Source organism: Penaeus chinensis, chromosome 37, assembly GCF_019202785.1.
Source record: "Penaeus chinensis breed Huanghai No. 1 chromosome 37, ASM1920278v2, whole genome shotgun sequence".
Classification (NCBI taxonomy): domain Eukaryota; kingdom Metazoa; phylum Arthropoda; class Malacostraca; order Decapoda; family Penaeidae; genus Penaeus; species Penaeus chinensis.
In genome coordinates, this window is record NC_061855.1 from 28,568,570 (window position 1) to 28,578,569 (window position 10,000).

The 10,000-nt window shown below is 42.6% G+C and overlaps 1 protein-coding gene across 3 annotated transcripts in view; it reads left to right on the forward strand.

The window, feature by feature from the left end:
* Positions 1–10,000, forward strand: part of LOC125045410 — a 202,737-nt gene that overhangs the window by 172,741 nt on the left and 19,996 nt on the right. The window lies entirely within an intron of this gene.

A 10,000-nucleotide genomic window follows, 5' to 3' on the forward strand; every position in this document is an offset into this window, starting at 1 on the left:
GGGTGGGGGTGGGGGTGGTTGGTGAGGGGGTGGGGCGGGTATGCGTGTACGAATCCTCTTCCTATTTAAGGTTCATTTATGAGGGTTTTCCCCGCCTCTGTCTCTCTCCGTAAGTGTGTGCAGGTAGACTTAAAGAACTTAAAGGGGGTTGGGGAGGGGGGGGGGGGAGGGGGACAAGACCGGTCTCAACGTTGGGATATTTTACGCTCCCTTCCTCCTCCTCCTCCTCCTCCTCCTCCTCCTCCCCCTCGTATTTTTCCTCTTTCTCCTGCCTATCTACTTCCCCTCTTCCTCTTATTCCTCTCTGGCTCTTCCTCCTCCTACGCCTCACCCTTCATTTTTCTCCTCCTCCTTTTTCCTTTATTTTTTCTCATATTTCTCCTTTCTCCTCCTCTCCTTACATTCCTTTCCTCCTTCCTTCCTTCAGCAGTGGCGACGAAGATGAAAATGATATTAAAATCTAAAAAAAAAAAAATCGAAAATCATTATCATCATCATTATCGTCACGAACATAATTATCATCACAATTTTATTAAATCAGTAATCGCAATAAGCATGAACAGCTATGAAACTGTACGAAGCTTTCTGCTAACAACACGAAACCACAAAGGATAACGATAATGATCATTTTCCGCCGATAACTCCGAAACAGAGGTCAATGGCATCTCTTGACCTCTCGTAAGGACAACGAACTTCTGAAGAGTCGCACGTCGCATGATAATGAAAGCAGCATATATATATATATATATATATATATATATATATATATATATATATATCTCGTTAATCTCGATAGGGGTTACATTCTTCTCTTTTTTATGTGTGCATGTGTGTGTTTGTGTGTGTGGAGGGCGGGGGGTAGGGGGTGGGGAGGGAGGGAGGAGTGGGGAAAGTTACGTGTCGATGAATGTGTTTGATATGTTTTATATATATATATATATATATATTTTTTTTTTTTTTTTTTTGTGTGTGTGTGTATTAGAAATCGTGTATTATTTTGGTTTCGTTTGTTTTTATATTCATTAAGTTTCTCCCGTGTTGGTTTCCTTAGAGGCGCCGCAGTCACTCTCTATCGCTCGGATCGGACCGCTCTCTCGCAACAGCTGTTATGCTTTTTGGAAGTTATTCTTTCTTTCTCTCTCTTCGTCCCTATCCTTATCTGTGTCTCCCTCTTTCACTTTTCGTTCCGTGTGTGTGTGTGTTGGTCTTGTATTCTTTCGATCATTGTACATGCATGTCTTACTGAGACATGCATGTACATGAGCGCGTACTACGCATACGCACACGCACGCGCACGCGCACACACACACACACACACACACACACACACACACACACACACACACACACACACACACACACACACACACACACACACACACACACACACAAAACAAACACCCAACAAACACACGTACACCCACACACACACACACACACACACTCACACACACACACACACACACACACACACACACACACACACACACACACACACACACACACACACACATACACACACACACACACACACACACACACACACACACACACACACACACACACACACACACACACACGTAAACACAAACACGAATATTCACCTCGCCTTCCCATTCACCAAAACACTATAATCCATTAACATCTTCCAGACACTTTAAATTTCCCGCCTTTCCAACGGCCATTGTGTTTTGGCGGGATTTTCAAATCGCTGCATTATCGACGGTTGATTCATGTCTTTGCGGTTGTCTGTCTGCATGACGATAGTGGCTGGGTACTTATTTTCGTATTTTGGGGGAGATTTTCTTGTCTTTTTTTAAAGAAAATATGATGATGATGATGATGATGGAAATATTGTTGATGGTAATAATAATGATGATTTAATGATGGTAATGATAATAGTAATTTATGATGATGATAATAATAATAATAGTAAGTGATAATAATGATAATGTTAATTTTGATGATAATATTGATAGTGATAACGATAACGATAGTGACAATGATGACAGCAATGATAATTATATTATTGATATTGATAATAATGCCATAGAAAATGAAAATAAAACGAATGTATAATTTTCCATTACACTACAACATGGAAGAAATGTTTACAAGGAAAAAACTAAAAACCTTTAGTGATCATTTTGGCCATCATAGTTTGGTGAAAAATCGTGATGGAATTCTAAAGTATAGCTTCTCTTTTAAAGTTTTATCCTTTCTTCATTTTCTCTATTTTTTTTTTCTCCATATATTTCTTTTCTTTTTATTTTTTTTTATTTTTTTTTTTTTTACTAACTTTTATTTATTTATTATTATTAATATTTTTATCTCTTCCTCCTCCTTCACTTTCTCCCTTCCTTCCGCATTCCTCCCGTTTTCTTACTTTTATTTTCTTGTCCTTCTCCTCCTCTCCCTTCCTCTTCCTCTTCCTCTACTTCCTCTTCTTACTCTTCCTCCTCCTCCTCCTTCTCCTCGGTAGCGATCTCATCTAGCAATCTCGCTGACCTGCGTTCGAATCCCTCGCCGCCATTGGATGGTAACCCCGGCCATTCCTTGCACACAGGGGATAACTTAAAAGCAAAATAAAACAGACAGTATGTCACACCAAGAATGTCCATTGTAACAAATGGAATCAAACTAAACTTTATACTTATAGTCCTCCTCCTCCTCTCTCTCCTCCTCCTCCTCCTCCTCCTCCTCCTCCTCCTCCTCTTCCTTCATTCCGACCGCACCTGCGCTGGTATCTCCCAGGGTCGAGGTCCTCCTTTGACCGTTTACTCTTGGTGGTCACATTGTCCCCGGAACCACTCCCCCCCCCTCCCCCCACCTCCTGGTTCTCCCAATCGTTTACCCTCTCCCCTCCCCCCTCCCTCTCTACGTTGTTTCTTCCTCTCCGTCCCTTTCTGCGTTGTTTCTTCCTCCCCTCTTCTCCTCTTTGTTTCTCCCTTCTCTACTCTACGTTGCCTATTCCTCCCTCCTTCTCCTCCCTTCTTCTCCTCTTGTTTCTTCCTCCCCCCTCCCCCTCTACGTTTCTTCCTCCCCCTCCCTCTCTACGTTGTTTATTCCTCCCCTCTTCTTCTCTCCCCTCTATGTTGATTCTTCCTTCTTCCTTTTCATTAATTCTTTATTGATTGATACATTCATCTATCAGTCATTTTTTTATTATCTAGATTTAACCAGACAATGCAAGAAAGCAAATGCATCATTGAGCAACAAAAGCGAAAACTTGAGGGATTCGAATGTTCATTTCCGCTTCTTTCACTTATTGTTTTCCTTCTTGGTATTTGTGTTTTTTTTTCGCCCTCTTTTGGCTTTTTGCCTTTCCGTTTCTTCGTAATTCTTTTTTTTTTTCTCAAACTTCTCAACCTTTTTCGATTCTCCTCTTCCTTCCTCATTCTCCTCCTCTTCTCTCTACCTCCTCCTCCTCCTTTTCCTTCTCCTCCTCCTTCCTCCCCTTCCTCACCTGCTCCTCCTCCTTCTCCCTCTCCCTCTCCCTCTCCCTCTCCCTCTCCTTCTCCCTCTCCTTCTCCCTCCCTCCTTCCTCCCTCCTCCTCCTCCTCTTCCTCCTCCTCCTCCTCCTCCTCCTCCTCCTCCTCCTCCTCCTCCTCCTCCTCCTCCTCCTCCTCCTCCTCCCTCTCCAATCTCCTCCCCTCCCGTTCCCTCTCGGCCCTCCCCCCCTACCTCCTCCTCCATCCCTTCCTCATTCCATCAGGACAAAAAAAAAAAAAAAAATGTCTGATTAGGATTCTTTTGTCATAATTTTTATCGCCTTATATTATATCCCACTATGATTTAGTGCGTACACACACACATACACACACGCGCGCGCGCGCACACACACGCACACACACACGCGCGCACACACACACACACACACACACACACACACACACACACACACACACACACACACACACACACACACACACACACACAATCAGTGAATGTTAGAAATAATAAAAATAAGAATCATAATAAGAAGAAAGTAGAAGAGGAAGAATTATGAGAATGAAGAAAAAATACTAAGAATTAGAAGAAAGAAGAAGAGGAAGAATTAGACACAAATAGAAAGAAAAGAGAAAAAAAATATCGTAATATACACAGAGAGCCGGTGACCTTAGCGGGCTCAGCTGAAGTCACGTATTCAGACCGAAAGAAGGAAGAAGGGAAGTGAAAAGAGAGAAGAGAAGAAAGAAAGGGAGAGAGAAGAGAAGCAAGAGAGGGAGAGAGAAGAGAAGAAAGAAAGGGAGAGAGAAGAGAAGAAAGAAAGGGAGAGAGAAGAGAAGAAAGAAAGGGAGATAGAAGAGAATAAAGAAAGGGAGAGAGAAGAGAAGAAAGAAAGGGAGAGAGAAGAGAAGAAAAAGGGAGAGAGAAGAGAAGAGAAAAAGGGAGAGAGAAGAGAAGAAAGAAAGAGAGAGAGAAGAGAAGAAAGAAAGGGAGTGGAGAAAAGAAGAGAAGAAAGGGAGAGATAAGAGAAGAAAGAAAGGGAGAGATAAGAGAAGAAAGAAAGAGGTACACGGAAAGAGTAGGGAAGAATAATGATGGAGAAAAGGAAACTGGGGGGGGGGGGGGGCAGGAAGACGGGAGAGAGGAAGAGGAAGTATGAGTTTGAAGGGGGATGGAAAGGAAAGAGAGAGAGAGAAGGGGAGAGGGTTCTGAAAAGGAAGGAGAGAGAGAGAAGGGGAGAGGGTTCTGAAAAGGAAAAGGAAAAGGAAGAGAGAGTGGAAAGGAGAGAGAGAGAGAGAGCGAGAGAGAGAGAGAGAGAGAGAGAGAGAGAGAGAGAGAGAGAGAGAGAGAGAGAGAGAGAGAGAGAGAGAGAGAGAGATCATTTTCATTTAATATCACAAACAAAAGAAAAAAATCAAGTCTTCCCACCTGTCTAATGGTTCATGTATATATATCATGACTGCATTGTAAAAGCCAAGCCCACAGACACGCACTTTAAACCCCTCCCATTCTTCTTCCTTTTCACTCTTTACCCTTTTCCTCCCCACTCCAACTCTCTTTTTCATCCCTTCCCCTCTTTCTCCCCCTCCCCCTTCCTTCTCCCCCTCCCCCTTCCCCTTCCTTCTCCCCTCCCCACTTCCACTCCTACCTCTCCTTTCCCTCCCTTCCCCCTTCTCCCCTCCTTTCCCCCCTCTCCCCTCCTTTCCCCCCTCCCCCTCCTCTCCCCTCTCTTCCCCCTCCCCCCTCTCCCCTCCGGCCCAGGTCAAGAAAGGTTGAGAAGGAACCTGTTTACTTCTGGATATGCAAGCGGTGTGTGCGTGAGCTCTCTTGGGCCGCGAAAGAATTGTCCTTCAGTTATTGACCCTCAAGCAACCTCAGGGTAAACGCCTGGGTGAAATTTAATGGCCTGGAGAAATGAACACGCACGCATGTACTTGCATTTCCAAGCATAGCCATCTGCATGCATACCTTCATGTGTGTAGTTTATGCATGTGCGTATGTGCAGCATCATGATATAAATATATACCCCGCGTGTAAGCGTACTCAAACAGACGCACATACACTGAAATACGCACATGCAGTCACCAACTCCGAAAAGAATGTTCTGAAATCTTAACTGTACAAAGCATAGAACGAAAAGAAAAAAAAGAAAAAGAAAAAAAAAGAGGAAAAAAAGAGAATATGGCAGGGAAAAAAAAAAATAATACATACGTACCCAACGTCGAATAATGCAATAGTATATACATTCAACGATCAATTGACTCTATGCGATGAAATGACTGTAACTTAACGACTGTGTCTGAAGGAGCTTTGGGGTCGTGACAAGGTCGTTCGCTCGTGTAATTGTCTCTTCGTTTTCTTTCATTTGGTCTTTCCCTCTTCCGTGTTTGTGTTCGTGTCCGATTTTTTTTTTTTGTTACTTTTCTGTTATTTTTTGTCTTTTATTGTTGTGGTTGTTATAGTTTTTGTTTTTCTGTTGTGTGTGATTGGTTTTATTGTTGTTACTGCTGTTGTTATGTTCTAATATATTTTGTTCATATGATTTCGTTGTTATCTTGTTTTATTATTATTTTGATCATGAAAGTCATCTTATTCATTCTCAGATATAACACTGTCATCTTTATTGTTGTTAGCAAAATTAGTGTCACCGTCATTCTAAACAAAATACATTTATGACAAGAACGGAAACAGAATAGTAACCGCCACAGTATTAAAAGTCACAGCAGCAATAATGCAACTGCAACACTTACAGCAACACCAGCAACTACAACAACTGCCACAACTACAGAAGCAAGAACACTAACAACAACAGCAACAACAATAACAAAAACAACACTTCAGAAGCAAGAACACCACCACCAACAACAAAAATAACAAAACAATAACACAACTACAGAAGCAAGAACACCACCACCATCAACAGCAACAACAACCACAACAACAACAGCGACAACAACAACACTAGTAGGACCGCCCACATCCACCTTGACCGCCCAGGAATTTCCGGGGCTTGTCGAGGTAGAGGAAAGGGTTGGGGGGTGGGGGGTAGAGGGGTAGGGGGTAATGGGGGGGAGGATGAGGAGGGGGAAAGGGGGGAGAGCTGAAGATTGGGGGGGGGGGGGGTCGACTCGGGAGGAAGTTTGCGTAGCGAAGGAAGGAGTAAGGAGTGGAGAGAGAAAGAGAGAGAGAGAAAGAGAAAGAAAAGAGACAGGGACAGAAAAAGAAAGACAAATGTATTAATTCAGGAAAGAATGAGAGGAAGTGGGAAATAAAATCAAAGAGAAAATAGAGTAAAAACAACAACGAGAAACAAGTAGGAAAAAAAATATAAGAAAGAAAGAAAAACAGACAGAAAATAAGACAACAGCAAGCAGAAAATTAACAAACAACCGAATAGTGGGAAGTGAAGGGGAGCAGAAATTACGCATTAATATATTATCATATATTTACTAATCCCTTCTCGTGTTTGCTTATGCATTCATTCATCTTTTATTCATATTCTCATCTCCAACGTTACGAATTCGCGTTTTTTTTCTTCAGATATATATATTTTTTTCATTATTAGTCAGATTATTATTATTGTTTTTTTTTCGTCAGTCTTTACAAATTTTCTGTTTCCTTTAACTACTTGAAATAAAGCTAATGGAGAAGTAAATGTACAGGTTTGTTTCAGTTTTGGAGGTAAAGCGTAAGTGATAAAGATAAATAAAGAGAAATTGTACACAAAAAAAATGGAAGTGAAAAAGTGTGTGTGCTTTATGTATGAATATTTTTGGAGCTTTATATCCGTTAATAGAGAAATATTTTTGTCTGGACCATAAAAGTTTGCGCTTCAATGATCTTCAAAAATCTTCCTTTGAAAATTCCTTCTCATACCTAATCCTCTTTTTCATCTTGTCTTTTTTTCTCTCTCTCTCTCTTTCTTTCCCTCTTTTTTACTCGCAAATTCCCTTTTTTTTTTTCTTTTCACTGTATATTATCATCATCCACCATCTGCATTCTCACCATCATCCTCGTCTTCCTTTCCCACCGCGAGCAAAACGAATTAACGTGACCGAAGACTGGCGTGCAGGAAATCGAACACCGTTTTACGCGTCTCCGCAGCCATTATTCAGAAGTAACGGAAAATGATCCCTTTTGGAGATGATGGACGTCTGTGTGTACCTTTCAGATCCCGGATGTCTTCCTAATGTCGTAGTAAGGATAAACGGAAGGTACAAAGAGGGTCTGTGACGCGGATAATGAAGATGAGTTCAGTGAGGGTATATTGTCCGCGGAATGCCGCCATCGACTTTCAAGTTTCTCTCAGTTTCTTATTAACTGTAGTCCCAGTTTGGCATCAATTCGCTTCCAGTTTGATATTATTTCGATTTCCGGTTCTAAGCGTAAGGATGTCGGCGATTCCAGACGATATAAGGACGAGTCGGCGCCGATGCCAAACATGGAGTCCATTGCGAGGGAAATGACTAGTGACGTCACAACATGGAGGACAGTTTGGTTGTGTCGACATTTTCTTGATAATTTAACGAGAGAAGAATGTCTTGCTGTAACTTGGCTTCTCGTTAGGATTACGAGACTAAAAATATTTAACCTTTTTCTTTATATCTGTTGTGTAAGACGATTAAGAAAAACACGATGGTTTGTAATGAAATTTGGTCCTTGAGAATTTTCTCTTTTCATTTTTCTAAACGCTCTTTTACCATTTACTCACACACACACACAGACACACACACACACACACACACACACACACACACACACACACACACACACACACACATCTATATATAATCTTTCCTTTTTTCATTCTTTCATCTCGAAATTATTCTCGGTACGCAATGAGATTTCCGGAATCAGGATTACCAACACGATGACTGTGACGACTTAGAGAATCCCTTCGAGGCTCCTTGGAGACGAATTCCGTTTCGAGAACCGTTGGAGGAATTTCCAGCCGAGGAACAAACTTCAGGAGGAACGTTCGTCTGGCTCGTTCTCTTGCTCATTCGTGGGGATAGTTCTTTCGATGTCTCTCTTTTTCTCTCAATCTCTCTCTCTCTCAATCTCTCTCGCTCTCAATCTCTCTCTCTCTCTCTCTCTCTCTCTCTCTCTCTCTCTCTCTCTCTCTCTCTCTCCCCAATTATTTTCCTCTTCCTCCTTCTCTTTCTCCTTCCCTCCTCCTTCCCCCTCTCTGTCCCTCCTGCCTTCTCCTCTCTTCTTCTTCTTCCCCTTCTCTCCTTTCCTTCTCTTTCCCCCTCTCTCCTTTCTTCCCCTCTTTTCTCCTCCTTTTTATCCTTCCTCCCCTTCTCTCCGTCCCTCCTTACTTCCCCCTCTCTTGCCGTTCTTTCTTCCCCTTTCTTCTCCTCCTTTCTCCTTCCCCTTCTTTCCTTTCCTCCTCTTTATCCCTCTCTGTCTCTCCTTTCCTGCCCTTTCTTCTCCTCCTTCCTCCTCCTTTCTCCTTCTCTTCCTTCTCTCCGTCCCTCCTTACTTCCTCTGCTTCGTCCCTCCCGCGAAGGTCAAGGGCACCGGCGGCCGTGTTCCTCAACCTCGTCTCGGGTCCTGGCGCGTCTTCGGACCTGACCTTTTCCCTTATATGTCTTCCTTCATTTTTCCTTTGTTTCGATTTCTTTTTTTTTTCTTTTTTTTTTTCGTGTCGTTCTTTCTTTTTCTTTCTCTCTTTTTTTCTGTCTCTTCTTTTATGTGGTCTATTCCTTTTTTGGGTCTGAATTTTCTCATCCTTTTATACTCTCACACTCTCTCTCTCTCTCTCTCTCTCCTTGTGTTTCACCTTTTCTTCTTTTTTAGAATCTTTTCTCCTGTCTTTTTTTCTTTTCTTTTTTCTTTTTTTCCTTCTTAGTTCACCAATCTGATTTTTTAAGGGTGTCAAGCAGTGTTATATAAAGAGCTGTGGTGATAGACAATTTCCTTTGGAGTGGAAGAGAGGGAGAGAGAGAAAAAAAAAAAGGAGAAGGAGAGGGAGAAGGAGGGAGAGAGAGAGAGGGAGGGGGGAAGAAGAGGAATAAGGGAGAGGGAGAGGGAGGGGGAAAGAGGAGGAATAAGGGAGAGGGAGAGAGACGGAGAGAGAAAGACACAGGTAGACAAAGAGGCGAGACACAAATAGACACGATGATGGGTAGGCGAGGGGCGTTTCCCAGGGGTCGAGTGGGCGCCGCGTCCGAGGTGGGCGTGACCTTGCAACGTCTGCCGCCCACGCACACACACAAGCAGCTGTTGGCGAAATGTGGAAGAAAGGGCGGGAAATGTCACTATATCCTACTGGAAGAGACGGGACATAAAAAGATCGGTTGAGGCCCTAGTAACAGATAATGAAAGAAAGAACAAGCGAAAAGAAGGTAATGAAAAAGAAGGAGAAGAAGAAGAAGATGAAGAAGTATCCCTGCCTCCCCCCCCCCCCCCCCCCACACACACACAACCCTTTCCTCCCGTCTCCCTCCCCCCTCCCCAACAACAACAACAAAAAAATGATAATGAATAGACTGATTTTCATTTTTCGGTTATCATTTTTTTTCCTCTCATCAGCGAGGAGAAAAAA